Raw genomic sequence first — 19,783 nt, forward strand, 5'->3', positions numbered from 1 at the left:
GTAAAAAAAAAAAATATTCCAAAATACGGACCAATCCCTTATCCAAAATACTTGTGGTCCCGAGCATTTTTAGATAAGGGATACTCGGCCTGTAGAAGACTGGTGTGCAAGAAATTGTATGACCCTAGATGAAAGATATAGTGTTCCCTCTAAGCTTCTTTTGTAGGGTGCCGCACCCTGCCCGCATTTAAAACCTCAAAATGCACCAATGTGTGGGACTGTGCGCCCATACGCTGCCCACCAAACAGCACACTGACATGCCGCTGAAAACTTTCAGTGTGTGCCATCATGTGGAATGGGCATAATGGTGTGTGGTATAATGTGTAAGAGGCATTACAGTGTGTGCCATAATGTCGTCATTACGACAGAATATGTAATAGGAATAGCAGGGAACGACAATGTTTAATAGGCGCAATCCTAGTGCAGCGTGCAATTTTTTTATATATTTTTTGTTTGTTTGTTTCTAACGTGAATTTCTAATATAAAATGTGCCCTACCGATTCAAAAAAGTGCCCTGCCTGGTGGTCAGTACCCTGCCCTAAAAAAATCCTAGAGTGAACACTAAATGATAGATATAAACACACAGATATCTGCTACCCTATCTATTTTCTGGTATGAATCCATCTGTGTATGTTTGCACAATTAGTCACCATTGTTGATACTGAAATCCATAGCCAACATGATTAATCTGATGTGTAACGGGTGGAATAAGGTGGTATAAGCTTGTAAAACCCGAGTCGTGAGCCGGAGACATGTGACCACTGGCTGATAGCTGTCTGCGCAGTTTACAATGAAACTGAAGACATTTTTCCCACTACAACTTTGACTTAATTACTTTAATAATACCCCTTTCACACAAGCCGAAATTCCCGGGTTGGCCCCGGGAACAACCCGGGACTAGCGTTGGTGTAAAGGGTCCCGGGACAAATTCCCGGGACCAATTTGCCAGGATTTTGACCCTGCTAGCTAGCAGGGTTGCTCCCGGGACCTTCCCGTGAAATGTGCAGGGACATGTCCCTCCTTCCCGTGTTGCCTCTGCTGATGCTGATTGGCTATGCAGAGCAACTTACTGTTGTTGTGGATGTTTTCAGACAAGCACAGAGGCATCACACAGCCTGCAGGAAGACATTGCGCATGCTCTGTGGCACAATAGACCCCAGCAGTGCTATTTAACCCCTGAAAGCCAAGAATAGATGCTCACTACATTACAATTCTAGCACAGAGATGTCATTATACAGTATATTTGCAGGAATAAAGCAATGATGCCCTGGATATGTCAGGTCACCAGCTGTGGAATAAAGTGCATCAAGGTCTACAATATATATTATTATTATTATTATTATAATTTTATTTATAAGGCGCCACAAGTGTTTCGCAGCGCCGTACAAAGGAACAATACAGGGAGACAAAACTTGGCATAACATTGAATAAATAACAAAAATACAGTACAAATAAAAGAGCACCACAGTTCAATACACATTACAGCTTAAATGTAAGTAGTGAGGACCCAATCAACATACAACTAGAGGCTTGAGGCCAATGATGGAGATGAGTATGAAGATGGTCACTGGGTGTTGGAGTAAAGGAGAGCAGTGAGTGAAATGTGAAGAGAAGTGGGCTTTGACAACAGGAGGGAAGAGGGCCCTACTCGGAGGAGCTTACAATCTAGTAGGAAGGGGAGACAGACAGATTACAAGAGGTGCAAGCGAGGGGGTGGTGGTTAGATAGCAGGATGTAAACAGGCAAGGGGTCGGAGAACCAGCTGGTTTATGCAGTGGAAGGGTACGCTTTGATGAAAAGGTGAGTTTTCAGTGCCCGTTTGAAGCTTTGCAAGGTCGGGGAGAGTCTAATGGAGCGAGGGAGTGCGTTCCACTGAAGGGGTGCAGCACGGGCAAAGTCCTGTACTCTAGCATGGGAAGCAGTGATCAGGGTGGAGGAGAGACGACAGTCGTCAGCTGACCGTAGAGGGCGGGAGGGTGTATGAATGGAGATGAGGTTAGAGATATATGGAGCAATGGAATTAGAGATGGCCCTGTATGTGAGTGTGAGGTGTTTGAAGAGGATTCTGTAGGGGAATGGAAGCCAGTGCAGATTTTGTTGAAGGGGAGTAGCAGAATTTGAGCAGCGGGAGATAGTGATGGGTAGTTCGTGAATGATTAGTTCAAAATGAACTAATCTTCAAAGTGAACTAAATCGTTCAGATCACTGCTCTGGCAAAGATTAGTTCATTTAGTTCACCAGGAAGTAAAGCAAGTGGGAGGTGTAACACAGACAGACAGAGCCCAGTGTAACACACACACAGACAGAGCCCAGTGTAACACAGACAGACAGAGCCCAGCAGCTCCATAAGGCTCATTTACTGGATCTTTACTTTCTGAATCTAAAGTTAAAAGTACAATAAAGCCCAGCAAATACAAATCTAATAAAATATAAATATGCACTGCCTAGCCAAAGTCTATGTGTGGTGTGTCTGTGAGTGAGAATGTGTGCTCATGCTGCTCACCTTTATGTGATGCTATCATTATATGATTAGTTCAGATGTCCAAACACTTACTGCTGCTGCTTCTGGTACTGGGTCCTGAGCATACTGCTGTGCTAAATCTTCTGCTGGGATCTGGGTAGGAGCTTCTGCAGCAGCCATGTTATCAGCTCTCATGCAATACACAGGAGGCAGTACATGGTAGCTGCCAAAGATGGCAGTGCTGAGCTCACACATGGTCTGGACTCTGCGGATCCAAATGAACTACATTGTCCTGATGACTCATGAGTCCTGCAAATAGTTCAGTAGTTCAATTAGTTCACTGATCATACAGATCCCTGAACTAATCTCTGACTATACACCATAATGAGACTGTACAGTACCTGTGAGCTACCATGTGTGGCACTGCTGTGCTCAGGCACATGTATTGTGTGTATGCAGCCACAGACACAGTGCTGGCTGCTGCATGTCATACAGTATACTGTAGTAGCTCTGTTTACTCCACATTACAGTCAGAGATGGATATGTATGAACCTTCATGATACATACAGTGGAGCAGTTGCCCCTAGCAACCAATCAGCAACTGGTTACTTTGCAAAGTCTCTACTTTATCTCTCTCTAAGGTCAGCTAAATTGGGGCAAGGGGACATGTTTTTTTCTAATTACTGTATTTTAAAAGCAGAAAAAAATTGACTTTTTAAATTACTCTGAATTTGGGTATTTTACTTGCATATTATGGAAGGTAAAATAACCACCACAATGGGATTAATATTGCAGAGCTAAACAATAAACATGTCACTATAAGTGTGCTGTATAATTTATTGCTTTTCTAAAATAATCTGATTTATTAAACCTACAGTATATGATCATTCTAACAAGACTAAACTCCTACAATGAGCTGGTATTACAATGCCTGCTCTGTGTGTCATAATCTAGTCTAGTTCATCTAGATCCATGCACTCCTCTCAGTCTCTGAGTCAGTGCTGGAATAATGAACTAAATGAACTAGATGAACTAATCTTCTGATCTAATCTTTTGGGTGAACTAGATCATAATGAACTAGTCACCAAAACGAACTAGATTTCCCATCACTAGCGGGAGAGGAAGATAAGCCTGGCTGCAGCATTGAGGACAGATTGGAGAGGAGCTAGTTGGGATTGAGCGAGGCCGGTGAGAAGAGCATTACAGTAGTCAAGCCGTGAGATGACTAATGAGTGGATGATCAGCTTAGTTGCACTCTGTGAGAGAAATATATATATATTTATTGTGTAAAACGTTTGGGAGTTTAGGTCAGTGGAAGTCAGCTCACCTGGCTCCTTCAAACTTTTCGCAAGCTACTAACTTAAACACTGACTGGCTTGTATATTACCAACCCCTGTGCTACAATAACGGTACAAACCCAGTGGGGTTCCAAAACCCTAAATATTACTTATTCCTTCTGTGGTCCTGGAAGGTTATCTGTCCTGGATCTCTATACCAGGGGTTCTCAAACTCTGTCCTCAGGTGCATTCATTACACAATGACGTATTTCAAAGATCCACAGGTGGAGCTAATTATTTCACTTGTGATTCTGTGCGAGGAGACCTGCAAAACATTAAATCGGTGGGTTCCCGAGGACTGAGTTTGAGAATCTGTGCTTCATACCTATTGTGGTATCAAAGAGCCTCAACGATTAGCCATCCTGGTAGCTTATAAGTGTTGCAGGCATCGGGGTCAACTGCACTCTCACCAAGGATTACAGAACCGAGAATGTGGTGTCTAGCGCTCCCATCCCAGCCATAACTCTGACACTTCACTGGCAACCGTATGGCCCCCAATCAGCGACTCGCTCCCTGACCCCCAACTACAAGACATGATAAATCAAAGGCAGATAACAGAACTGCTTGGATGAAATAACACTAATTATGCGTTATTTTGGCACTTCTGATAATAGGCATTGTTCTATTCTCCCCAGTACTGTGAGGCAGAAGCCCCACAGGGTTCTAAACGATACTGTCACCGGCTTGAGAGGAATGTGCGCTGATAACAGATCTAATTGCAGGGCTGAGGGCTTCCTGGCACCTCCCAGCTGTGGTTATACAGCGTGTGAGATTGCTGTGCTGGATACATAAATAGCAGAGGTTTGTAGTCACGTGTCACAATGTAAATATCTAACGGCACAGACTGGAATCCACAAATGCGAGAACAGTGGCTATAAATATAAAGCTCTCAGCCGCACTGATGCCATGTTTCACATTTTTCCTACATCGCGAAATGAAAGTGGCTTTATCCCAGAATTCTTCCCACTGGAACCAGGATATAAAAGAATTCACTGCGCTAATGACTTAGAAGCATCTTTAGCTGGAATTACAGCCGTCACCTTATATGGACGAGTGTGCACATCTGTGCACTGCAATAGAACTAGTTTTGGAACGTGCCATGTAACAGAATAGAGGACGTACATAGAGCTGCAGACATATAAGCAGGTAGCAAGGGTCATGCTGCTGACAGGGTCTACACCTAAGTGAGGCTCCGAGGGGAGATCAGGACAGCTGATTGGGTGCATTAGTGTGGCTACAGTGTAAGGCGGAGTACACCCTCTCCAACCAATCAGGTAAGCAGAAACACTTATGAGGCCCACACACGTAGCAAATTTGGGGCATTTTAAAATGCTCCATGTGTAGGGGCGATAGCGATGCGCAGCCCAGCATGCTGGATAGATCTCGTTAATCGCCGGGCAGGACCAGTGTTCTCACCGGAGAACACTGGCCCTGATAGATCGCCCAGCACACAGAACTGACACATCGCTGTGTGCTGGGTGAACTTGTTGAGTGTTCTGATGATCGGGCATCATTCAGACTGCTCAGCAGTGTCGCTACTTATGTAGGCCCCTTTACCATTATGTTTGTGCAGATGTCACAACTGGGTGGTCATTTTACCCACCATGGCCCTAACTGTGCGGAGTTTGTATATTCTCCCAGTGTTTGCGTGGGTTTCCTCCGGGTGCTCCAGTTTACTCCCACAATCCAAAAATATACTGGTAGGTTAATTGGCTTCCAACAAAATTACCCCTAGAATGTCTGTGTGCATGTACAGTACATGTGGAATATAGATTGTAAGCTCCAATTTACTCTGTAAAGCGCTGCGGAATATGTATGCGCTATATAAGAAACTGTTAATAAATAAATGAATAAATATGGCGGTTCAACTGTGAGGTCGGTGCCTGCTGCAGCCAGTGTATAGGCGGCCAGCAAGTCACACGTACGATATGTCTGTGAGGGACAATAAATAAATAAAAAAAAAAAAAAAATTATATATATATATATATATATATATATATATATATATATATATATATATATATATATATATATATATATATATATATATATATAATGCACATCTGCTGATTCCCTCAAAATAGGTTGTTAGTCACATGAACAAACCATACAGCATTCTAGTGTGAACCCAGCCTAAATGTAAGGTTGGTGTAAGGGGGTCCTAGTGTGAGTAGTACAGGTAGGAGTAGGGTAGGTGTGAGCATCAGTGTGAATAGTACAGGTTGGAGTAGGGTAGGTGTGAGTAAGCACCAGTGTAAGTAGCAAAGTGGAGAGGTAGGGTAGGTGAGAGTGAGCATCAGTATGAGTAGTATACTGTAGGTGGGAGTAGGGTAGGTGTAAGCATCAGTGTGAATAGTACAGGTGGGAGTAGGGTAGGTGTATTTATTTATTTATTAGCAGTTTCTTATATAGCGCACACAGATTCTGCAGCGCTTTACAGAGAATATTTGACCATTCACATCAGTCCCTGCCACAGTGGAGCTTACAATCTATATTCCCTACCACATGTACACGCACACACAGACATTCTAGGGTTAATTTTGTTGGGAGCCAAATTAGCCTAGCAGTATATTTTTGGATTGTGGGAGGAAACCGGAGTACCCGGAGGGTACCCACCCAAGTATGGGGAGAATATACAAACTCCGCACAGTTAGGGCCATGGTGGGTATTGAACCCATGACCTCAGTGCTGTGAGGCAGTAATGCTAACCATTACACCATCCGTACTGCCAGGTGTGAGTAAGCACCAGTGTAAGTAGCAAAGTGGAGAGGTAGAGTAGGTGTGAGTGAGCATCAGTATGAGTAGTATACTGTAGGTGGGAGTAGGGTAGGTGAGAGTGAGCATCAGTGTGAGTAGTACAGATGAGAGTAAAGTAGGTGTGAGTGAGAATCAGTGTGAGTATTACAGATGGGAGTAAAGTAGGTGTGAGTGAGCATCAGTGTGAGTAGTACAGGTGGTTGTACGGTAGGTGTGAGTAGTACAGGTGGGAGTAGGGTAGGGTAGGTGTGAACAGTGTGAGTATTACAGGTGGGAGTAGGGTAGGTGTGAGTGAGCATCAGTATGAGTAGTGTACTGTAGGTGGGAGTAGGGTAGGTGTGAGTGAGAATCAGTGTGAATAGTACAGGTCGGAGTAGGGTAGGCGTGAGTGAGCATCAGTGTGAATAGTACAGGTGGTTGTACGGTAGGTGTGAGTAGGGTAGGTGTGAGCATCAATGTGAGTAGTACAGGTGGTTGTACGGTAAGTGTGAGCATCAGTGTGAGTAGTATAGGTGGGAGTAGGGTAGTAAAAGTGGGAGTAGGGTAGGTTTGATTGAGCATCAGTGTGAGTAGTACAGGTGGGAGTAGGGTAGGTGTGAGCATCAGTGTTAGTATTACAGGTGGGAGTAGGGTAGGTGTGAGTGAGCATCAGTGTGAGTAGTACAGGTGGTTGTACGGTAAGTGTGAGTATCAGTGTGAGTAGTATAGGTGGGAGTAGGGTAGTAAAAGTGGGAGTAGGGGAGGTGTGAGTGAGCATCAGTGTGAGTAGTACAGGTGGGAGTAGGGTAGGTGTAAGTGAGTATCAGTGTGAGTAGTATACTGTAGATGGGAGTAGGGTAGGTGGGAGTGAGCATCAGTGTGAGTAGTATACTGTAGGTGGGAGTAGGGTAGATATCAGGGTACAATAGTGTGGGTAGTGTAGTTGTGAGTGAGCATCAGTAGTATAGGTGGGAGTAGGGTAGGTGTGAGTGAGCATCAGTGTGAGTAGTACAGGTGGGAGTAGGGTAGGTGTGAGTGAGCATCAGTGTGAGTAGTATACTGTAGGTGGGAATAGGGTAGATATCAGGGTACAATAGTGTAGGTGTGAGGGAGCATCAGTGTGAGTAGTATAGGTGGGAGTAGGGTTGGTGTGAGCATCAGTGTTAGTATTACAGGTGGGAGTAGGGTAGGTGTGAGTGAGCATCAGTGTGAGTAGTACAGGTGGTTGTACGGTAAGTGTGAGTATCAGTGTGAGTAGTATAGGTGGGAGTAGGGTAGTAAAAGTGGGAGTAGGGGAGGTGTGAGTGAGCATCAGTGTGAGTAGTACAGGTGGGAGTAGGGTAGGTGTGAGTATCAGTGTGAGTATTACAGGTGGGAGTAGGGTAGGTGAGAGAGCATCAGTGTGAGTAGTATACTGTAGGTGGGAGTAGGGTAGATATCAGGGTACAATAGTGTGGGTATTGTAGGTGTGAATGAGCATCAGTGTGAGTAGTATAGGTGGGAGTAGGGTAGGTGTGAGTGAGTATCAGTGTGAGTAGTATACTGTAGATGGGAGTAGGGTAGGTGAGAGAGCATCAGTGTGAGTAGTATACTGTAGGTGGGAGTAGGGTAGATATCAGGGTACAATAGTGTGGGTAGTGTAGGTGTGAGTGAGCATCAGTGTGAGTAGTACAGGTGGGAGTAGGGTAGGTGTGAGTGAGCATCAGTGTGAGTAGTATACTGTAGGTGGGAATAGGGTAGATATCAGGGTACAATAGTGTAGGTGTGAGGGAGCATCAGTGTGAGTAGTATAGGTGGGAGTAGGGTTGGTGAGTGAGAATCAGTGTGAGTAGAATACTGTAGGTGGGAGTAGTGTAGGTGTGAGTGAGCATTAGTGTGAGCAGTATACTATAGGTGGGAGTAGGGTAGATATCAGGGTACAATAGTGTGGGTAGTGTAGGTGTGAGGAAGCATCAGAGTGAGTAGTATACTGTAGGTGGGAGTAGTGTAGATATCAGGGTACAATAGTGTGGGTAGTGTAGGTGTGAGGAAGCATCAGTGTGAGTAGTATACTGGAGGTGGGAATAGGGTAGATATCAGGGTACAATAGTGTAGGTGTGAGGGAGCATCAGTGTGAGTAGTATAGGTGGGAGTCGGGTTGGTGAGTGAGAATCAGTGCGAGTAGAATACTGTAGGTTTGAGTGAGCATTAGTGTGAGCAGTATACTGTAGGTGGGAGTAGGGTAGATATCAGGGTACAATAGTGTGGGTAGTGTAGGTGTGAGGAAGCATCAGAGTGAGTAGTATACTGTAGGTGGGAGTAGGGTAGATATCAGGGTACAATAGTGTGGGTAGTGTAGGTGTGAGCGAGCATCAGAGTGAGTAGTATACTGTAGGTGGGAGTAGGGTAGATATCAGGGTACAATAGTGTGAGTAGTGTAGGTGTGAGGGAGCATCAGAGTGAGTAGTATACTGGAGGTGGGAGTAGGGTAGATATCAGGGTACAATAGTGTGGGTAGTGTAGGTGTGAGGAAGCATCAGAGTGAGTAGTATACTGTAGGTGGGAATAGGGTAGATATCAGGGTACAATATAGTGTAGGTGTGAGGGAGCATCAGTGTGAGTAGTATAGGTGGGAGTAGGGTTGGTGAGTGAGAATCAGTGTGAGTAGAATACTGTAGGTGGGAGTAGTGTAGGTCTGAGTGAGCATTAGTGTGAGCAGTATACTATAGGTGGGAGTAGGGTAGATATCAGGGTACAATAGTGTGGGTAGTGTAGGTGTGAGGAAGCATCAGAGTGAGTAGTATACTGTAGGTGGGAGTAGGGTAGATATCAGGGTACAATAGTGTGGGTAGTGTAGGTGTGAGGGAGCATCAGAGTGAGTAGTATACTGTAGGAGGGAGTAGGGTTGGTGAGTGAGAATCAGTGTGAGTAGAATACTGTAGGTGGGAGTAGTGTAGGTGTGAGTGAGCATTAGTGTGAGCAGTATACTATAGGTGGGAGTAGGGTAGATATCAGGGTACAATAGTGTGGGTAGTGTAGGTGTGAGGAAGCATCAGAGTGAGTAGTATACTGTAGGTGGGAGTAGGGTAGATATCAGGGTACAATAGTGTGGGTAGTGTAGGTGTGAGGGAGCATCAGAGTGAGTAATGTAGATGGGACTAGAGAAGGTATTAGGGGGCATAAGTAGTATAGATGAGAGAAAGGTAGGTGTGAGGGTGTGTATTAGTGTAAGTAGTATAGGTGGGTGTAAGGCAGGTGTAACAAAGCATCAGTGTGGGTGGTATTGGTGGGTGAAGAGCAGGAATGAGGGTACATTAGTGTAGGTGGTGCCCGGCTTTCTGTAGGACATTCTCTCCGATCTACCATGGAAACCTATAACCATCAGAGATGCCATAGTCTTCCTGACCGGACTCCAGCTTGTACAGATGTCCGTTTTATAGTGCACCTGGCACTAAACAAATGCACAGTTGTGCCAAATTTCCCCATTTCTTTATGAATGACATGTCAGTACTCCATGTAATATTTAAAACGTCCTTAAAATCTTCCTGTAGATTTTAATTTGGCCGGTGCCTTTCAATCTACCTTTACCCTGACAATTCTTTGAACCATGATGAAGCTCTTATTCGCAAAGCAAAAAACGACGGCGCCTGGCGCACGCGCAGGTTTTTATTTTGAAATCAACCGCAACAGTCAGATGGACTCCTATAATTAACTTCGGAAACCTCTGGGGACCATCTGTTTTTATTTGGAATACAGTTATACCTTTAGCATGTATTTACATAACCAAGTACTTTGTGCAGAGCTGGGGTAAGGCGGTTTGAATAAATACATTTTGATTCCATAATGTATGCAAATAAAATGTGAAAATTGTCAAACAGGTGAATATTTTAACTACTGTATGTGATATGTTTAACAACTATATGGAAAGACGCAGTGCGAGCTTTCAGCACCCTAACATAACTGTGTCACCAAATAAACTAAAAAAAAAAACATGCACACACATAACAGATTACAGATATACAGTAATACCGCTTTCAGACCGCACTCCGAACACGGCTTATTGCCGTGTTCGCGGGGCCTAAACACGGGTCACGGTGCGGTCTGAAAAGGCCACCACGGGTCGAGCAACACAGGTGTTCAACCCTGGTAATGACCAGGGTTGAACACGGCTATAACCCGTGTCAAGCGCAGTGTGAACGGGTGCCTGGGTCGAGCGACCCGTGTCCCGTTCACAGTATGGAGGAGGCAGCACTGTCAGCTCCAAGTACTGCCTCCTCTCGAGCCCCCGATGACGCGCCGCCGCCCAGCACCGCCCCATGTGACGTCACCGACTCGGCAATATGCCGTGTCGGAACTTTCAGACCGCATTGCCGTGTTGCTCTGGGGATGGGACCCGTGTCCTAATCCCATGTGCGACACGGCATTTGCGGTCTGAAAGTAGTATAACACACACATGTAAGGTAAGCAAAACAGTTATAAACCAGGCATGTCCAAACTATGGCCCTCCAGCCGTTGTGAAACTACAAGCCCCATCATACCTTGCCACAGTTTTGTTATTAGGGAATGCTAAAACTATGGCAAGGAATGCTGGGATGTGTAGTTTCACAACAGCTGAAGGGCCACAGCTTGGACATGCCTGATATAAACAGTTCCTAGAGACAGAGTGACCTCCAAGCAGCCTGAACTCAACCGCAGGTTTGCTGGCAATGAACCTGCTCATCTCGCCTAGGTAACATTAGCCTGCACAGTCTCAGATGTTAGATACCGGACTGTCCAAGACAGTATCCAACCAATGACAGCAATCGGTGGCGGAGTTCTACTTGGAAAATAATCCCATCTGGTCAATAACATTAATAGAAATTAGTGGTTTTGAAACATTATTGTTTTTTTTGCATTAATACCCTTTGTGTAAATGTAATTTTGAAATGAAAAGCTTTATTACTGGAAGCAGTGCAGCTACACGGGACAATCCATAACCCGTCTTCTGGCCTCTACACATACTTAACCCTTGGAGTGCCAAGGTTGCTGCCAGCGATCCTGTTCTTTTAGTGTAAATAAATGCAAATACGGCCAAGTCAATGAATTGAAGTCTAGTTAAATATTGCACCCAAAAAACAGAACAGTCGCTGTGGGCGGCGCTGGCATTTTTTAACGGATATTTTGAGGCACTGGCACTGGCACTGAAACTGTTAATAAAAAAAAAAAAAAACGTTTTCTTGCCAATTTTCACACCTATCTTGACAAATTCCCTTGCCACACAACGGGTTAACTTAGAGAAAGGTCTAAGAGACAAAATGTTAACTCCATACTAGCAGAACACGAGCAGGAATGCAGCAGCATTCTGATTTGCATCCTACTCCCCTCTCAATAAGGTCTGCCTTAGCGGGGGAGAATACAGCCAATCAGAATGCTGCTTTATTCCTGCCCCTAGCAGTGTGAGCTATTGTAGGTTGTGGAGCGCTCGCCCATTCCTGCCTTTGATGTCATCATTATGGCAATGGTAAGCCCACGTTTTCCCATGTAATGGTGTTCAATCTGGGAACAGAGCTGCGGACACCTTGTGACATCATAGGAACATTAGATAATAATAAAAGATCCCGGTTTGCCGTTTACTGAGCAACAACATGTATACAGAATAAATTAAGCTGTCCCACAAACCCATCGACCAGAAGGACAAACACGGAGTGTTTGTTCAGCCAGATGACAACGTACAGAACAAAATGAGACGTTCTGTAGTACAGGGTGCACAAAATCTATAAAGACTTTCTTAGAAGATCATTTATCAAACATAAGTAATGAAGGAGTTGATATACCAATCTGTTCCATTGCTCTCAATATCATCTATATCAGGCATTCCCAACCACGGTCCTCAAGGCACACCAACAGTGCAGGTTTTAGTGATATCCAGGCTTCAGCACAGATGGTTTAATCAGATTCCCTCAGATACTAATTAAGTCACCTGTGCTCAAGCCTGGATATCTACAAAACCTGCACTGTTGGTGTGCCTTGAGGACCGTGGTTGGGAATGCCTGATCTATATAGATGTCAATTGTCCGTGTGGCTATAAAAGATTGCCATCTGTTGGCTCCAAGTGAAACTACATCTACTAGCTTTCAAAGCACAGAAGTATAACACTCACAGGACCGGCCACATCATAGCCAATGACAGAAGTAGAACACTGACAGTACCAGTCCACCTTGTGTAACCAATGACAGAAGTAGAACACTCACAGGACGGGCCACATCATAGCCAATGACAGAAGTAGAACAGTCACAGGACCGGGCCACCCTGTAGCCAATGACAGAAGTAGAACAGTCACAGGACCGGGCCACCCTGTAGCCAATGACAGAAGTAGAACAGTCACAGGACCGGGCCACCCTGTAGCCAATGACAGAAGTAGAACAGTCACAGGACCGGGCCACCCTGTAGCCAATGACAGAAGTAGAACAGTCACAGGACCGGGCCACCCTGTAGCCAATGACAGAAGTAGAACAGTCACAGGACCGGGCCACCCTGTAACCAATGACAGAAGTAGAACACTGACAGTACCAGTCCACCCATTCGCCAATGACAGAAGAAGAACACTGACATGAATTAACCTACCTGTATCCAATCAGAGCAGCAGAATACTGGACCAGCTTGTAGCCAATCAGCATACAGAATACCCAAGTTTACAGAGCACATTGCCGGCTGCAGATCATTCAGGGTTAGTTAGGAAACACATCTTCCTAGAACTTACTTGTTTTACCTCTATGGTGTTCCCACTTGTACAGTGCAATGGAATGTGCTGGTGCTATACAAATAATTGTTAATAAATAAATCTAGCAGCCATTATGTTCCCGATAGACCAGAGACATGGCAATACGTGGAGAGCGAATGTACGTACAGGCAGCACACTGTTCCCACACTACAGTGGACTATTTGGGTGTAACATTCTCCAGCAATCACTACTGCATTACACAAGCACACCTCCCTCCTGTACATCTATAATGTTTAACCCGTTACAGCTGAAATGCACCTTGCTGCAATCACACACATCCAGCGCTGCTGACACAACACAGAAGACACACTATAAATAAGCACTGGTACTGGTTGCCATGAGGTACCAGCCTACATGAGCTCACAATGCAAAGGAGGAAGAAAACATGCCAGACATAAGGTGTGACGAGACCGGTACAGCAAGAGAGAGAGGAAAAGATGGTTTAGGTATGTCACTGGGATATTAGGCAGCAGGAAGAAGCAAAGTTACAGGGCTTTACAATAAGCCGCAACTAAAGGCTTTACTGTTATCCTCTGTAATAGGCTGGAAAGGATTTGCCACACAGGGGTAGATGGGATAGCAGTGATAAGGGAGGAGTGATAAGGGAGGAGAAGTGAGCCAGAGGAGAAGTGGCCCATGGCAACCAATCAGCTGCTCTGTATAATTTTATATTATGTCAATTATAGCTGTTACTTCAGTGCTGATTGGTTGCCATGGGCCACTCCTCCTCCGGCCCATGGCAACTCCGGCACTCCTCATCACGGCTTCATAGATTTACCCCACAGTAAGGAGGCATCATGTCAGGAGGTGTAACAATGCAGCCAATCAATACACCACTAATAGTGACATCACTGAGAAACAAGGTCATTTCTCAACACACACACACACACATATATATATTATCGGGACCCTAATCCCCTGGACCATAAAGAACATGGGTCTTACGGCTGTAACCTGTACATGTAGACCAGGAATGCTGAGAACCTTCATCATTACATTGTAGTTTAAAGTGAGCTAACTCTAAATCTGTCACACATTTTATGTACCTCACCGCCCCCACTCGTCCTGTACTCCTATCCCAAACCCGACCTTTGCACGAGTCTTTGGAGAGGTTTAGTTATTGTTTATCACTAGAAACGCCCTCACCTCCCTCATGTCATCCATGTTCACTGTCCACAAATAACCACACCTGCACGTTGTGCAGATACAGCCACTGTCTGTCTAATGATCAGAATACTCGGTCATCCATTGCTCTGGCCTAGGTGCAGTCACTTCTGTCTCCTGGTACAAAGCTAGACCTTATACCGGCCAAAGTCAGGCCTTAAGGTCCAACCCTGTGGTTTTTTGTCCATATACAAGCACTGCTTGTTAGGCTGTGAGGCCGGTCATCCATACGAATCATATCTTTTCATGCTTTACATATTTAATAAGGTTACATTAAACTGCATAAGCCAAGTTTTTATCTAGTTTCTCATTTCCCCCTCAATAAAAGGTTAATTGGTAATGTTACATGTTTTGCAGGAAAAGGTTTGATTGTAATCTGCAACAGGAAAGTTTTGGTTACCAGAAAAGCCGGTCAAAGAGCAACAGGGTCAACCATCGCCGGATGGAGGTCTCACAGATCCCTGAGACAGACCGTCTCGCACACATGACCGTACACTAGTACAAGTTTATCGGAACGAAAGCCACAAATCAATGTCTTATCTCCGCCTTAGGAGACAATCAGGCAAAATGCAAAACTCACTGATTGCTGCAGATTTTCTATCTGAAAACATGGTACTTTGCATATGGAGATGATTTCTCACAGGCTTCAATATTTATCAGGGTCCCAAATTATCATTCATGTGTGTTAACGGAGGTCTGTATTCGTCGAAGTGGTATTTATTCCCATTTGCCTAATGAAGAACATGACAACGTGTACAAATGTGTCGTATCCCTCAGCAACCAGCGTGACGCCTCAGAAAAGCTATCCAGAGTCTTCTTGTATTGATATTCTGCACATAAAGTATTAATGGCATTGGGTATTGTAATTTAACGGAATGTTGCACCCAATTGTGCACCATATAAAAATATAGACAAGGCAGATTTTTTTAAGTAGCCGATTGGTCCATCTGTTCCCCCGCTTCACCAACACAACCGCTTTGTGTATTCCGGAGGACAAATAGCACCGGTCACAGAACAACACTGCTGCCGCCACAGATTTATGACTTATTTTCAATAACTACAAATAACGCCCCTTCCCTGGCATCTAAACAGCAGTCACAGTGATTCATGCGTGTCCTAATTACCACATTGCTTTGTTCATTCGTGTTACAACCTGCACAATGGATAAAACAGGATCAGAACAATACTGAGCTGTCCACGTTTCCACAGCAAGGCGGCTGAGCTCCTATCTCATAGGCAAAATAATACCAGTAATGTGAGATTATACCGATGACTGTTAACGGGTCCTTGCGGGCACATCTGGCCAAAGTTGGGTCTACTTAACTTATATCCCTTTCACATAGCTAATGCCCGATCGCACCCCGGATTTGGACACAGTTCAGTTAGTGTTAATGAGACCCGGGTCGGTCAACCCAGGTTATTAGTTCACACTGCCCAGCAACCCAGGTCCGTGCAATTGTCAAAAGGCCCTTTCACAAACCACAGTGACCCGGGTCGGACCCGGATTATTTGCGCGGTGTGAAAGGGATATTATAGACATACCTCACCTGTACTAATGGTCTACCGGTGTGTACATGTCACTCTCTATGTAGTGCCAGTTACATAGCATGTCCCCTGTAGTGCCAGTTACATAGCTTGTCCCCTGTAGTGCCAGTTACATAGCGTGTCCCCTGTAGTGCCAGTTACATAGCGTGTCCCCTGTAGTGCCAGTTACATAGCGTGTCCCCTGTAGTGCCAGTTACATAGCGTGTCCCCTGTAGTGCCAGTTACATAGCGTGTCCCCTGTAGTGCCAGTTACATAGCGTATCCACTCCCCTGTAGTGCCAGTTACATAGCGTGTCCCCTGTAGTACCAGTTACATAGCGTGTCCCCTGTAGTGCCAGTTACATAGCGTGTCCCCTGTAGTGCCAGTTACATAGCGTGTCCCCTGTAGTGCCAGTTACATAGCGTGTCCCCTGTAGTGCCAGTTACATAGCTTGTCCCCTGTAGTGCCAGTTACATAGCTTGTCCCCTGTAGTGCCAGTTACATAGCGTGTCCCCTGTAGTGCCAGTTACATAGCGTGTCCCCTGTAGTGCCAGTTACATAGCGTGTCCCCTGTAGTGCCAGTTACATAGCGTGTCCCCTGTAGTGCCAGTTACATAGCGTGTCCCCTGTAGTGCCAGTTACATAGCGTATCCACTCCCCTGTAGTGCCAGTTACATAGCGTGTCCCCTGTAGTGCCAGTTACATAGCGTGTCCCCTGTAGTGCCAGTTACATAGCGTATCCACTCCCCTGTAGTGCCAGTTACATAGCGTATCCACTCCCCTGTAGTGCCAGTTACATAGCGTGTCCCCTGTAGTGCCAGTTACATAGCGTGTCCCCTGTAGTGCCAGTTACATAGCGTGTCCCCTGTAGTGCCAGTTACATAGCGTGTCCCCTGTAGTGCCAGTTACATAGCGTGTCCCCTGTAGTGCCAGTTACATAGCGTGTCCCCTGTAGTGCCAGTTACATAGCGTGTCCCCTGTAGTGCCAGTTACATAGCGTGTCCCCTGTAGTGCCAGTTACATAGCGTGTCCCCTGTAGTGCCAGTTACATAGCGTGTCCCCTGTAGTGCCAGTTACATAGCATGTCCCCTGTAGTGCCAGTTACATAGCATGTCCCCTGTAGTGCCAGTTACATAGCATGTCCCCTGTAGTGCCAGTTACATAGCATGTCCCCTGTAGTGCTGGTACAGGTGTCCCCAGTAGCGCATTTAGCAACAACAACAAAAAAAAAAGTTCCATCTGGAGACTATGGTTTTCAGAATAATTTCAATAACGGATATTTGGATAAAGAGACACAAGGCCACAAAACTCGACCACCACATGAATTCAGGAAGAGTCTCATCTGGGGTCAGCCCCTCTGGGGCAAAAAGAACACCCCATGCCAATATCCCATATATTAATGAGTTTGATAGGACTCTGAGGTATTGTATCTATGCGCCGAGGGTGCTGCCCCGGACAGTTTATAGTATTTAGTGTACAACACAAGAAGGAAAGGGACTGTATTTAAAGGGCGCAATAAGTAGTTATTCAAATGTAACTTTTATTGGTGATTACTAATTATTCCCTAATTTTCAATAAACGTTACATTTTACTAGACTACTTAGTGAGTCCTTTAAATACAGTCCCTGTCCTTCTTATGTTGTACACGTCGATGCTCAGCTGGGTCTTAACAGCTTTGTAGGAGCTAGGCAAAGCGATGTACTGAGGAACACATCTACCCATTCCTGAGAACAAATTAAAACGATTATGAATTACTTCTCCCATGATCCCGCGCCGTCTCTCCACATGCTCCCATACAGTTATTCGCTGTCAGGACTCTGATTGGTAGATAGCTCCAGCCATCCCAATCAATCATACTGCTGACAGCCATTCCCTTTCTGGCTTCAGGCTGGGAGGTAGATAGCAAATGCTGGCTGGCTGACTGTTCTGATTATGTGTGCGATTATCAATCAATCATTGTACATAAATTATATTCAGCATGCTCTACCTACCTCCCGAGAAACTACGAAGGCACCAGTCGGTGGCAGCTCCCTGCTTCTGCTCAAAGGCCCTTACAATGGTAGGGCCCTGGGCCACTGCCCAGTTTGCCAATACCCTAACATAGCCCTGATTCTAGGTACTGCTAGTAGTCCGAGCTGAGCCGTATGAAACCAGAAGCTTGAGCCCAGAAGGGCTTTGAAAGTCTGTAAGCCAATCTTGAAAACTATGGGTTATATATACACAAGTATGGGTGAGAGTAGTTACTGGGTAACTCAGCATTGCTTGGTGCCTCCATACTGATCTGCGAACAAGATATGGGGTGGCTTATGTCACTGTTATGTCAGTGTGCACCACCACAGATAACTAGTGCATTGCTAGAGACTCTTCTTACACGTTGCAAGACAATTTCAAGACAGCTTGCAGCTCACAAAGCATCCATACATAGCACACCAATGGGCTGTGCAAATGTTTAGTAAACAAGGATCCTTGGAGGTTATTCTGGTTCACTCACAAAGGCAAATTCACTCTCAGATGGACAAAACAATGTGCACTGCATGTGGGCCTGATGTAACTTGTGCATGGAGAGTTAGATTTGGGTGGGGTGTACTTCAAACTGATATCTATATTGCAGCATAAAAATGAAGCAGCCAGTATTTACCCTGCAGAGAAACAAAATAACTCACCCAAATCTAACTCTCTCTGCACATGTTACATCAGCCCCACCTGCAGTGCAGCATGGTTTTGTCCACCTGTGGGTGAATTTGCCTTTGCGAGTGAACCAGAATAACCCCCATTGTCCATAGTAAAGGGGCAGATTACACATTAGTCGTATTTGCATATTCTGTAGAACAAGCACAACTGGAATGGTGTCTGGGAGGCTCTATTTATGTCTCACACGCCTGCTCTGCAACATGCCAAGGCAGACACACACCAGCTAATCTGGGACAGGAGCAGCACCGGGAGCCTCAGTGCACTCAGCCAAGCCACCTACTAACGTTCCGTACCTATAGCTTACACCGACACGGAGAGACATGTACCAAAGCTACTACAGAGTGGAGACGTTGCCCCAGCTTCCAGCCAGCATCTATCAATCCCATTCTATAACAGGGATCACAACCTGTGGCTCTCTAGCTGCTATTGGAACTACACCTCCAAGCGCGCCCTGACACAGGGCATGCCAACAGCTGGAGTGCTACCGGTTGCATACCCATGTCCTATAATATGATAGTAGCTGATGCGTTTCCACTCTTTACAAGGCATAATAAATCCCCATCCCCCATGGTTTTATTATTTCTTAGAAAGCTCGGACTGAATGTATTAGACATTATGTGCATAGATCTTGGGTCTGCAAAACCAAGATAATATCAACACTTATGGTCTATAGAGTGACACTGTAGTGCTACACAATTGGTAGTATCTAACGAGAGACTGGGTAATAGCAGGGTCGCCCCACGTGTACAGGGCTTTACACTTAGGCTGCAGGGTACAAAGGTTAGGGTTAGGCACAAACAGGGGGGGGGGGGGGTAGGCTTTAAGAAGAGACGGTTGGGGTTGAAGCAGTTGGAAGAAAAGCATATTACTGGACTCCTATTGGGATTCCCCCATCTGGATGATGGCGTCTGTATTTTGACCACCGCCATCCCATCTTCCGGTCATTCGTATGTATTCCCCCAGGAATGCCTATCGGAACAGCATGGTTCTCCATGAACTTCCGATCTGCATTCGCCAGCAGGCACAGACACGTAAGTAAACTATCGGGCATTTCTTATTATTGTTTTCTTGCATCCACCCCTGAATTGGGGCCCTAGTTGAGCCTCCACTGATACATGTATAAGTTGAGA

The 19,783-nt window shown here is 45.4% G+C and overlaps 1 protein-coding gene across 4 annotated transcripts in view; it reads right to left on the reverse strand.

Annotated features, from left to right (window-relative positions):
- ITSN2 (intersectin 2) overlaps positions 1 to 19,783 on the reverse strand; it is a 164,756-nt gene that overhangs the window by 143,865 nt on the left and 1,108 nt on the right. The gene's annotated exons all lie outside the window — the stretch shown is intronic.

This window comes from Crinia signifera, chromosome 3 (assembly GCF_055691185.1).
Source record: "Crinia signifera chromosome 3, ASM5569118v1, whole genome shotgun sequence".
Classification (NCBI taxonomy): domain Eukaryota; kingdom Metazoa; phylum Chordata; class Amphibia; order Anura; family Myobatrachidae; genus Crinia; species Crinia signifera.